The sequence below is a fragment of the Microtus pennsylvanicus genome, chromosome 19 (assembly GCF_037038515.1).
Source record: "Microtus pennsylvanicus isolate mMicPen1 chromosome 19, mMicPen1.hap1, whole genome shotgun sequence".
Lineage (NCBI taxonomy): Eukaryota > Metazoa > Chordata > Mammalia > Rodentia > Cricetidae > Microtus > Microtus pennsylvanicus.
In genome coordinates this window covers 21710360-21723495 of record NC_134597.1, presented here as the reverse complement: position 1 = coordinate 21723495, position 13136 = coordinate 21710360, and the positions used below count along the sequence as shown (strand labels likewise).

The 13136-nt window shown below is 47.4% G+C and overlaps 1 protein-coding gene across 5 annotated transcripts in view; it reads left to right on the top strand.

The window, feature by feature from the left end:
- Positions 1 to 9157: 9157 nt before the first annotated feature.
- Positions 9158 to 13136, top strand: part of Grm8 (glutamate metabotropic receptor 8) — a 799977-nt gene continuing 795998 nt past the window's right edge. The window contains exon 1 of one of the 5 annotated variants that reach the window (XM_075953596.1): positions 9158 to 9482. The gene's annotated coding sequence lies outside the window, so the exon portion shown is untranslated. Of the gene's footprint in view, positions 9483 to 9691; positions 10161 to 13136 lie in introns of those variants that run through there. The other 4 variants (XM_075953598.1, XM_075953600.1, XM_075953597.1 and 1 more) reach the window with 4 other exon arrangements.

The window sequence follows — 13136 nt, the reverse complement described above, 5'->3', positions numbered from 1 at the left end:
GTGCTCCCTGCACTGCCCTGTGTCCCCTACAGCCTGTGTGTTTGCCCCCCTCGCCACCTTTCCTCCAAAGCAAACATACAAAAACACCAGCACAATAACAGTCACAAAACAACAACAACAACAACAACAAAACCACAACGACACCCAGAATTGTCTGTTTTCTGGAAATTTTGTTTTCTTCTTCTGAGAGAAGAGAGTGGTCTTTATCCTTCTCACTTCCAGTGTTAGGCAACAAAACACAAGTTTAGAGGTCTTACCACCCTTGCCCCGCAGCGGGGTGGGGGTGGGGGGTAATGGTGGTGCAGGGTCACAACCGTCTGTCACTTTCCCTCCAGTGTATCCGACTCTGCAGCACTCTAAGCAGCTGCTTGCTGGAAAGTGTACGTATCACCTACAAAGCATCTTCATTAACAGAGAGCTAACTGTACTCTGCAAGGGTGCTCCCCATACCAACCTCAGATCTACCTGTGACAACAGACCTCTGGTGTAGGCCCCCATAATCCCTGCTTCCTTGTATCCCCATTCTATGTAATCTGGTTTCCTTTGTGTGGGCTGGACTTAGAGTGTCACTTTTCATGAACAGAATCTAACAAATATGAAGTGATGTCACTTCTGATGCTAGGTTACAAAGGGCTGGGACTGCCATCTTCCTGGCATTCACTGCTCTCTGTCTTGCTTACTAATATGAAGAAACCTGGTGTGCCGTGAGCTGCCTTATGGGGAGCTCATGTGGCAAGGACCTAGCGGTGGCTGCCAGCCAACAGCAAGCAAGGATTCCTGATCAACAGAAACTGTGAGACACAAAAACTGTTAAAGCTGTTTGTTTGGAGGCAATTTATTACACAGCAGTAGGTAATGCGAAATGAACTCCTCTTTTAACAGGCACACTCTCTCTGTTTCTGATATAAAAATGAGTTCATGATTTGATTGTCTTTAGTTACACTGTGCAACTTGAAATTCATGTTTTAGTAAGACCTTTTGAGCTGTTCTGGAAGGGGAAGCTGTGTCTTACAAGCCTGGTAACCCACAGGGTATTTCTTCTCTGCCCATGCTCTCTGAACCAGCGTGATCTTTCCCCACAACCTCTCCAAACTCCCACCACACCCCAATCTGACCCACATGGTTTAACGGCAGGCTGTTAATTTTCCTGCTTTATTGCACATCTGTCAGGGAGGATTGGGATGCCTAATGCTGTAGTGGCTATGGCTTCATTTGGGTCCCTGTGCCAAATAGTAACCATGAGTCATTTGATTCTTAACCTTGGAAAGATTCAAATAGTTTAAGTGGACTTATTATCGAGTTCTTGATCATTTATGCACTGTATTTGGCACCAATACCTAGCCAGACAATAGAAAACAACAACAAAATTCTGCCACTGGAAGTCTCACTTCTGAATTTCACAATTATCCCAAAAAGTCTTTGTTATAAATTTAAACTTGTGCGGACTGCAGACTGTTTCCTAACTAATATGAGCTATAACTCCCACTTATGTTCCTTTTGTTTGCCATCATCCTAACTGTTTTCTAACTCAGATCTCAGAGACTCGTGTTAAAAATCTGATGGTGGCGCATGCCTTTAATCCCAGCACTCAAGAGGCAGAGGCAGGCGGATCTCTGTGAGTTTGAGGCCAGCCTGGTCTATAAGAGCTAGTTCCAGGACAGGCTCCAAAACCACAGAGAAACCCTGTCTCGAAAAACCAAAAAAAAAAAAAAAATAAATAAAAATAAAAATAACATAAAGTTTAAATAAAATTTAAACTCAAAGAGCAGAAATGGAAGTCACATCAAGACTCGAGGTACATGTAGCAGTCTCCGCAGAGTGATTTAAAAATGTGTATGTGCTAAGCTTCCTTTAGTGTCACCTCGCCTTAGTGGGGACGATGGTTTGACTAGGTGATGGTGACAGTACTGGCGGTGACAGTGGTTGTGTGGTAGATGTGGTAGGGGTGACAGTAATGATGCCGGAGGCAACGATGTGTCTATTTGATTCCTTTCATAGTCAATATTCAAGTAACTTCTGATTATCTATTACATGCTCAGGGACCCCAAAATAGCCATACCTTCTAAACCAGAGGACACTCCACTTCAGCACGATAGACATAAGACAGGAGACAAAATAACACCCCAATTCTGTGACCCACATTTGCTCTAGGAACTGGAGAGGTGCCCGAGGAGATGAGAAGACTAACTAGCCTGCTGAGAAACAATCTAGAAGGAATAAAATGCTCCAGGACACGCATGAGGCACAAATTTCTCAGGTGATGTAAGAATATCCTTTTGGATACTTGGAGGAAGGCAGGTGAAAACTGAAAGGCAATCCTTCTCTTTGGTACAGAGACATCCCCATGGCCAATGACTCAGGGGAGAGGAAAACACCACCCTGTGGCATAGAGCTGTGTTGTCTTTTATGTCTTCTCCCAGGCTGGGTCAGGCCAGTGAGAAGGACTGGGCTGAGGGAGGACCAGAAGGTGGCCCTGTGTCTTTAAGTACATTAGCATTGCTAAGGAAGGACATGTAACCAGCATTTCACTGGGACCACACATTACCATGCTCACTTCATTAGTATGAGTATGACTTGGTGATGTGATTAATTCTCAAGTTTCAGTGAAACACAAGTTTCTTACTTTTCTAACAATGTAAATTCAATGTGGCTATTTCTGGCGGGTAAGCAGCATTCTTCAACATGGAGACATGAAACCCAGGACTTTATCCCCTTCAGTTGATATATTAACTTTCTGTCACTATAACAAATATCCAAAGTTTTTTAATTACTGAAATTTGCTCTCTGACAATTTCATACATGTGTATAATACATTCTGATTAATCTAACCCTCTGATATCCCTTTCTCTTTTGTCCATATCCCCCATCCACTAGTCTCTTTCCCATAAACATGTCTTTTTGGTTTGTTTGTATCCTTCTGGGGTTGACTAATGTCTTCTGTGCAATCGTGGGGATTGGAACTTTCCACTGCAGTCTGGGGGTATATCCTTTGGTACACATCTGAGGACAGTGGCTTTCCCTTTGCAGGGTTTATCAGTAGCCTATGGCTTAGCAGTAAAAGATAGGAAATCATGATCCCCTCATCCATGACTGACTGTTGAGAGGCGCTGGCCTGTGCAGGTCCTGTGCAAGTAATCACAGTTGCTGTGAGTTTGCAATTGCATCACTTACGCTGTGTCTAGAGGATGGGATTTTGCTACCTTTCTCCCCACCTTTTGGTTACCTACATTCTTCTGGTCATCTTCTTTCTACCTTCCTACATGTTTTAAAAAATTTCCCATTCATCAGTGTTTGCCAAAAAATTGAAATAATGATGTAAATGACATGTTAAAGGCTAAGCCCTCATCTGCCACTTATTCACAGCGTCTTGGGTCAACCACAAGTTTAACATTTCTCACTGAACATTTAACATTTCTCTTAACATTTAACATTTCTCATTGAAAACAGAGGCTTCTCTATATGGGTTAAGAGACATCTTTATATAAAGATATAAACATAAAGTTTAGAAGGAGGGTTAATTTTATGTCTATTTGGTGAAACGTCAATAATAATATCCCTCAAAGTGACTGACTTTTCGAGGCATGGGTTTTTGACTGGTCTTACAGAACAAGGTATGGGCTCAAATCCAATCAGAGAGCAGTTGATTGACTCCATAACAGTCATGCCAATACTGCACAAGTGGGCCTATCTTACCATGTTATAGTGCACAGAGTTCACTTCTGGGTAGGACCACTGATGCCTCTTCTTCCCCTGCAGCCTGCACAACACCTCCTAACACTTTGAAAGCTAGACAGCAAGAGAGGATGCTTCTAGCTGAATACCAGATTGATTCCTCTTTATCTCAAAACCGTGGTATGCAGAAATAGGGTTTTATCGTCTAGTTTTGGTGGGAAACCAAACAGAAAGGCAAGTCTGTTGTTGTTTGGGGGACTTGTGAGATATCCCTGACAAGTAACTCCTATGGAGGTAGCCCATACCCGGCACTGAATTTCTTACTTAGGTCCTTGTTGCTTCTAGGAGCAGAATTATCTAGCCAGACTGGGAATCCTACTTCCAACTCTTTAATATTTTTAAATTGGGTTAGAAGAGAATAGTTTTCCATATGATATTTTTCCTTTCCCATACCCTCTTCTTTCCTATCCCTACAAACCTCTCCCTGTTTAACCCTCCATATTCATAGTACTCGTCCTCTATATTTCCATTTTCCCTATGTTTTATTATCAGCCATTTCTTAAAACTCCTGTCTCTACTCACTTCTCTCTAGTTACATGTCTTTTATAGGTATTGTAAGTTAAATACACAAAAGAATTGAGACTATGATTCATGTATGAGAGAGAATATTGGTATCTGGGTTATCACACTCAGAATACTATTTTGTAGCTTTATCCATTTCTTTGCCAATTTCATTTTTCTTCATGGCTGATATGGTTTTATTTGGTGTATAGTCCACGTTTTCATTACTCATTCATCAGTTGCTGGACATCTAGGCTGACTCCATTTCCTCGCTGTTGTGAATAGAGTAGCAATTATCATGGATGTGCAATTATCTCTGCAGTAGGATGCAGATCCCCTTGGGTATCTGCCCAGAAATGGTATAGCCGGGTCACATCGTAGTTTTGTTTCTAGCTTTTAAAAAATGATGGACTTTTATTTGTGGTGTGTGTGTGTGTGTGTGTGTGTGTGTGTTGTGTATTTGTGTGAGTGTGTGCTGATGTCTGCAGAGGCCTGAAGAGGGCAGGGCATTGGATCCCCTTGAGCTGGAGTTATAGGTGATTATGATCTTCCCAACAAATGTACTAGAAAATGAACTTAGGAGAAGTAAGTGCACTGAACCCCCTCTCTAGCACCTGTCTTCCATTTCTTTGAGAATCCAGTCCTGGGTATCTAGTTCCTAAGGTTTGCCGCCTGGGGAAATGCACTGACTGCTGACTGAATACAAGAGAAGGATTTCCCCAATGCCCTGCATTTCAAATTGTAATGAGCATCATCATCAGACTCACTGTGTGTTTGAAAAATTGCAGATTCCCAAGACTTCTATGAGCAAATCACCTTCAGACAACTTTACAATCTAGCCTATAGACTTGTGTTTTATAACTGGTGTCCCAGGAACCCAAGTGCAAGTGGGTGGTTGGGTTACTCATGAAGAGACAGTGTCTTGATGGCAGTGTGCTTTAGGAAGTTTTCCTGAGACAACTCTACAGACTGGTCAATACTTACCTGGCCACCAACTGCCAACACATGATCCATCTCCTGCAAAGGGAGTTTACCTGACCTTTGGAGTCTACTTTGCCATATGTGTGACTGATTTATTATTGGAGAATTTACATCCTAATCAACAATAACTAATATGGATCCTCTACTTCCTTCAACTGTCCATTGGAGCACCTCTGTTGTAGATATTTCATACTGGTTTGCAGAATTCCCCACTGAGAGAAGACAGATAACAGATTCTAGGTGCCTGTAGTGAGGTGCCTGGCTTCAGAACGGACTCCTTTGTGATTCACTTCTCTTCCTGACGACTGGGATTCCATCCTCCTCCTAATTAAATCACCTGCCCTGAAATCTTTGTCTTAGGTTGTGTTTCTGGGAACAAATGCAGATGACAGAGATGCATATACGCCTTACTATATGCACCCTCTCTGGGAATTTTCCCTGTGGTTCCATGTGGTGGTTTGAATGAGAATGGCCCCCGTAGGCTCATATATTGGAATATTTGGTCACTAGTTGATGGAACTGCTTCAGGAAGGAAAAGTTATGACACTGTTGGAGGAGGTGTATGACTTGAGATGGGGTTCGAGGTTTCAGAAGCCCACACCAGGCCCAATCTCTCTCTGCCTCTAGCTGTGGATTGGAACGAAAGCCCTTCTCCTGTGCTATGTCTACCTGCCTGCCTGTTGTCATGCTTCCTGACCTGATGATCATGGACTAACTCTCTGAAACTGTAGGCACACCATGGGTTAAACACTTTCTTTTATAAGTTGTGTTGGCTCTTGACACTCCACTCTGCAGTTCTGCACCAACTGTGGGGGTAAGGAGCATGTTGCTCTCACGATCCTCATTGACTCTGTGCAACTCAGTCTAGCACGTCTGATCTTGATTCCAGCAGCCAGAGCTTTAATAAACTGAGCAACACCCATATGATACACTCACGGACACTTTCAGAAGTCTAACAGAGAAAAAGTACTGTCATTGTTTCCAAAATGTGGGTAGCAATTCCTCCTGGGGGAGTGGTCTGATTTAATGATTTAACGATTGCCCCACACTAGGAATTCCAGCATAACTCTCCACATGTGGACTACATCTCGCAGCTTGAGTTAAATGGCCCCCAAACATATGGTATTGTATTTTTTTTTGCATTTTCCAACACATGGACAGTTTCTCACATTTTAAATCAACTGAAAATGAGAAGATTATATTCAAATCTTCTAGGAGGATTAACTACCAGGAAATGTGTTTGATTTACATAAATATTTGTGGTGGATTCATGATGAGGTCAGACACTTTGCGAAGACATATTTCATACCTAAGAAAATGGGATTCCAAGAAGAGTCAAGGTGAATGATTCTGGAATCGCAGGCTTGTCAGGGCTGGACCGCCTGAGCGTTAGCCATCTCTCTTGACTTAGATTGTAACAAAGAGAAAGCGGAAGATGGGATGGGGGCTAGACAGACCAGGTTTAGACAAGCAGAAGATGGGATGGGAGCTAGACAGACCAGGTTTAGACAAGAGTTGGCTTTTCCGTCTGAATGCTGCTGACGAGGGACCAACCTTTCTCCCGTTGTGATATTGCTCCGTGTAGATTAGAATCTGTTGTTCATGGGTCTCTAGGTAAAGTCATTGGAAATACTTGTCTGTAGAAAGGTCCTATTCCCTATTGGCCAGCTTCAGGTGGGGGCTGAGGGATGCTGGTTCCATACTGTGTTTCCAGCAAAGGGCAATGCAGAGTTGAGCACCAGAACACTGACCCTAAGGGAGATCAGGCCCACTTACTTCTCAGAGGGCTGCATCAGAAAGGGCAGCAACATGCCTGGAAGACAGTTGTTCTCTGCAGGTGAGGATCAATAGGAGAAGGAGAAAAGCAGCTCATTAGCCCCTTCTCTCTCCAGCAGCTCACTGCCTTGTCAAACTTCCAAAACCACAGCCAGCTGTGTTTTCCTCATTATGGAAATGGGCCCACTAGAGCACTGCCCTCTTGGCTCAGGCTAGGCATTAACACTGCAGGGACTCTGACTGGCCCGGACCCTGAAGACCAGAATGTGGTCAGCAGCCCTGTTTGTCAGAGTGTTTTCAGCCTTGACCTGTCTCCTGCCTCCTTTATGCTCCTCAAGGAGGGTTTTATTCAAGTCCGTACACTCCCTAGGAAAATTCTGCTCAGACAGAAGTCACCAGTATAGGGGACCCCAGATCCCGGATTGGTGTCCTGTCTGAGCTGGGCTGCCTGGATAGAAACCAGGCTGCCAAAATTGTCTCCCTCCCTCCAGGGGGAGGAAGAAGCAATTTAAGTTCCCAAGGAAACTCCTCAACTCCACAGCAGAGTTGCAGCCATTGAGCCTACTGAGTACCATTTCTGCATCATTTCGGATTGCTTTTCACCTTAAAAGGATGTGCGGTACCGGCTTGTCACTCCAAATCCTCCTCCTTCCCTCAGGTTTTACAAGCAAGGAGTTTCTCCTGTGGAGACAAGAGATGGAATGGATGAATAAGGAGGAGGACCCCCCCCCATCTCCAAATCTGTTGACTCTGCTAAGAGGGGCTGGCGAGCTTTAGGAAACTCGAGAGGAGACTATGGTCTTGTCATTGGCAACTTCATGCCTTAATGCCAGCCTTGGGAAAAGCCCGAGAATCAGGGAAGAAAAATCATCTATGGGGCTTTCAACTCCGATTTCCAGGGCTAGCACTTCCCAGGAGTATCTAGACACCCAGGTTTCTTTCTTTCTCTGTAGAGCTGGATCAATAATTTTGATCATTTTAGAGTTGATTAGAAAGTTAAGGAAACGTGAACAGGATAAGGTTCATAACCTGTACACTGAAATTCAGACACGTGACCTGTGTTGAAGCTTATAAAGTTTATGATGCTTATGAAGTTGAAAATAATCTCTGCCGCGTACTGGGTCTGACCTCCTCTCCCCCCCCCCCCCCCCCTTCTCACTGCTTTCACACTCGCCTCTGGCCAGCCCCTAGCTCCCTCGTACTCCTCTCTCCTGGGCTCTAGTCTTGGGCTGCAGTTGCGCGCGGCCACCTCTAGATGGAACTTTCTCACCAACCCATAGCCAGGCAGGCCAGAGCACCCCTGGTGCAGAGTAGTGCGGCGAGGGGGTTCCCTCCTTCTCTCCTTCTCTCCGTGCTCAGTGGAGGTACCTGGGCCATAGCCAGCAGGAAGGGGCACGGGACTGTGCTCACGGAACCCAGCGGGTTCCCGGCCACTGGATGAGAGGGAATCCTAAGGGTTCCCAGTGAGCGAGCTCCTCAAGGAGTTCCTTGATCTGGGCTCCTCCAATCCTCTCCACAAAATGACAGTCGCCTTGGCTGCCTAGTCCCATACAGAGCCCGCAGTGGGACTGTGTTCTGTCCCACCTTCAGCTTCAGGGGCGCGATAGAAGGCGTCCCCTGGCACCTTCCGGTGTCCGAGCCACGGGACAATACCAAGGACCAAAGAGTTGCTAGCGGGAGGCAAACTTTGTATGCAAGTGCGTTGCGGGCTCTACTTTGAACACCACTGGAAAGAAAACAAGCATAGGACACTTGTCATCTGTCATATCTTCTTCACGGTCACCCTCCTTGGAGCTAGGTTCATTGGGAGGGAAGGGGTTCCGGATTCGCCAGAGCGGTCCCCCTTGCTTCAGGTCGGCGTTGAGAGGCGCTTTCCCGCGTGGGTCCCGAGCTCACTGGGCGCTGTGGCCACGGGTTCTTGTACCTCCCCCAGTCATCCTCTTTTCTCCCTGTCTTCGAACCCTCCCTTCTTTGTCCGGGCGGGGCAGGTGGGGTGATATTTAAACAACAACAGCAGCAGCAACAACAAAAACAAAAACCAGAACTCTGCTATTTCTGGTCCCCGAGTTGATTCGGACTTGAACGCTGAAGGGGTCCTACCACTGGGGTGTCCCACTCCCTACCCACTCCCGGGTCTCTGCCCCTCGGGGATCCTCCTCCCGCTTCTAGGGGTGACTGGTTGGCGCGAAGCGATTGGCGATCCCGGGCGCGATCCCCGGCGCGGATCCACGCGCCGCGTGGGGTGAATGGTCGCGGGAGGAGGATCGGGAGGCGCAGGGAGCAGACCAATCGCGGCCGCCGGTGGGAGTATTTGTTATTCACATGGAAGAGACTCGCCGGTGGCTTGGCCAGCTCAACCCCCTCAGTCCGGAGATCAGCCACAAGTGCGGTCGCGGTGCTCGCCTTGCGAGGTGGCGACGGCGGCGGCGGCGCTGACATGGAGCTGCGGACTCCCAGAGGGCTTCCTCACCTCGCCCTCTGCGGGGAGCAGGGTAAGACTCCCCGTTGAGCAGCAGGCACAGAAAAGGAAAGCAAGTGCTAAAGCAATAGCAAAAAAGCCCCCACCTTTCAACTCTCCCCCCAACCCCAAATGGCTGCAAAAGTAGGACCTCCCCCGATTTTATTGCCGTTTCCATTTTCTCGCCCCCCCCCAACCGTGCAGCTGACAGCCAGGTGTATGCGTTCTTCTCAGATTACTTTAATGATCTGCCTTTTTTTTCTGGGCACAAGTAGATGGCTTTGCACGCCCGAGTCTGGGAAAGAACTGGCGGGCGGAAAAACGCGGATGGGGAGAGTGGGAGAGTGGGCACCAGGGGGCGAGGGGCTGGCCGGGCATTGGAGCTTGATTGGGTGTCTGTTGATTTTACGTTGCAAATAACAAGGCGGCCACCCCTCTTGTCATCCCATGATTACATTCCAGTGAAGAGGTGCGGAAGAGAGGGAGCTTAGCTTGGAATTCCCAAGACTTGGAGATGTGATCCCCCAAAAGTTTAGACGGTGAATGGGAGATTGAAGGGTGACGGGAGTGGACAGACGCTCCTAGGATGCTCTAGCCGGGCGTGCGAAGGGGCGGCAGGGTTTTAAAATCTCTCTGCCTGGGATTGCTTGGCCTGAGTGACCTCCTGGACCTGCCCTGGCGGAATCTGGACTTGCCCGGCCGAGATGCCCAGGTACCTTGGTTATGCGAATCTAAAGCGAGGGATTTCCGAAGTTAGCGGCTTCCGGGATGAGTTGGGGTAACCCCCGCCTTCCTGAGCTCCAGCTAGATGGATGTCTAACCGGGATGTGGGGAAGACTGGGGAGGGAGGAGGGTGTCGTAGGAAAAGCCCGATAGTGTAGGGGGTCCTTGAGACCTGTATCCCTGCGTAGCACATACACTCTGCCTTGAGTTTTTGGTCCCCCAGTTAGCTCGGCGAGGTTGGGATTTCCTTGCCCCCTCCCCCCAGCTCCGGGGAAAATGCTGGAGTTCCGAGTCCTGTTGGGGGTGGGGGATCTAGATTCAAGGATCTAGAGTTTCCGAAGCCAAGGCAGACGCTCCCTGCAGCTCCTCGGCAGCACCCACGGTCAGAGTGGCCCCTGTGTCAGGCGGACCTGAGAGGGGTGTGGGCGTCTGCAGCCAGCAGGTGTGGCGGGGGCGGAGGCGCTCTCGGACCGGTGCGCTCAGGAGACTGGAGCCGAGGGCGCGCGGGGGTGTTGGTGGCGGGGACTGGGGCGGTGCCGGGGTGCGTGGAAAAAGCTAGAGTAACCAGGTCCTTCCTAGCGGCCCTATACTCTACTCTGCGTTGGGCTTACACGGTCTAAGGAACTGGGAGGAAAAGGAAGATGCGGCGGGGAGGGTTCCGCGGGTGGGGTGAGTGGCTGCTGCCTGAGATTTAGAGGGAGACCTCTCAGCCACGAGGCCGGAGTGAACCCATCTACTCAAAGGGGTCCCTTGAGGTTCATACAGTTGGTGAAAAATATAACAGAATCATATTCCCACCAGCGCCCCCTCCCTTGATTGTCTGACACGCTTCTTTGGTGCAAATGAAATGCAGAGGCGCGTGCGAGTCACCCGTTGCGCAAGAAAGCACCTCAGAGCTTCCCTGAGGAATTGCTTCTAGCCTAAATTGGGGAGTCTGGCTTCAAAGAAAGTCTGTGTGCCCAGGATAGCGGTAGTGCGGTAGTGTGTGAATTGCAGAAGACCAACCGCCCCCCCATCGGCCCCCAGGAGTTCCACCCCTGGAGGGAATACCTTTTTTGTCAATCGGGGGTGATCTTTTCCCACAGACCCGACAGTGTGGGAATCTCGTGAACACCCGAGAATACACTAGGATCTTGGCCATTAATTCTGCCACTGAAAGAACTGAAGACAGGGTTTGCGGTGGAGGTATTTGCAAGACAAATTACTATCAGGACAAATGCATTCCGACGATAGCTTGTGTTTTGCTTGAAAGAAAAATGAAAAGAGAGAAGGAGCCACCAGCAGGTAGATCTTGGATAAACAGCTTGACTGTAATTTCCATTTTTCGTTATGAAACTGTTTGTCAATAATTGCAAATGGCTACAGGAACCACTCGAGTTTATCTTGGTCACTTGCTTGTGAATAGTATCTGGAAAGATCTCGAAAGGAGACAAAAAGCTGTATAAAATGCGGTCTCCCGCTCTTGCAAATACGTGGCCTGATAATTGTGAAAAGAACCCCCACTCACCAGGGAATGGTTCTCTAATGCAGTTTTCCTGTCTCAGCGTCAACTACAGGTTGTACTACACCTGAGATAAAGAGAATATCTGCTCTTAAATAAGGGATGTGGAAACGATTTAGGAAAGGAAGCTTCTAGGAGACATTTTCTCAGAAGAAAGAAGCTTCTGAGAACACAGCTGAATACTGTTGGAGAGGTTCAAGTCATTCTATGTGGTTAGTGCTGGCTGTCTCTGCCCTGTTTGCCCCCCTCCCCACTTCAAGTTATGGCTGATTGACTAGTTCTAGCCATTCAGATCCAAAAGGGAGAGGGAAAAGGATGTTCCCAGCTGAGCTGAACTGGAGGAGTGCAGAAGAAAGTTAGAGGTCTGGAGTGATGTGCTCTTTTCAGACTTGGCTGGGCAGCTCGAAGCTGCTTCGGGGGCTTGTTTAATTGGTATTTATGCAACAAACAGGCCAGCTGACATTCACATTGGCAGTATCAAGTGCCAATCTTTGTGTAAGAATGTTCCATTGTCTTTAGGGCATGGCACATTGAATACTGCACACACATACTTGCGCAAAGATAGTTTCCCTTCTAAGTTTCTTTCCCACTGTTTCCTCCCTGTGGGGGAACATCAAGAGGACCCTGCTTTAGTCAGTGGGTGCTATTGCTCTGTCTCAGCATCTTAGAAGAAGATGTTGCATAGATTTATTTTTTGCTTAGCTCCATAGCAAAAATCTGACCACATCTCAGTGCCTGTTGAATAGGCCTGATTTGAAAGATCCAGGAAGTTGTTTCTGTTTTCAGGACAGAAGCTTGGGTGCTACCGGACTCTCATCCTGGGTTTGCCTAGTAGGAGTGGTCACTCCGTGTTACGCTAGGAGAGGTTGTGAGCCTGGCAATCAGCTGTATATTTATCTTTTTTTTTTCCATTTCAAGGGAGCTATTCTTTGCTGTTAGAAATTTAGGTTTCAGTTCCTTCTTTTCTTCCTTCCTTCCTTCCTTCCTTCCTTCCTTCCTTCCTTCCTTCCTTCCTTCTTTCCTCTTTCCCCCTTTTTCCCTTCTTCTTCCCTTCCCCCTCCCTCCTTTCCTTCCTCCTACCCACCCTTTCTTCCCTTCCCTTCCACTTATTTTTTCTTTGATTTTAAGTTCTTGGTGCTTTGGCAAGTTAGAGCAGACTCATCCACTGAATGGAAGAACCTTGAGCATAGCATTGTCTCATCTGGGCCCCAAATGGGATGATTTGGGGACACTGTGGAAAGAAAGTGCCTGCAACAGTTCCTTTCTCTGTTTGGTTGTACGCTGGTCTCCTAGTGGTGGTAAGATATTATGACTTTTCTTAGGAATCATTTAAAAAACACAGATTCCAGTTGGAGGGAGATCATCAGGGCTTGACACTTGCCGATGAATGTACTTACTCTCTTGGGAGAAACAAGGCCGAGAGAAGGATGGTCTTGAGGTCCTTGACCACAAGACACGTCAGTC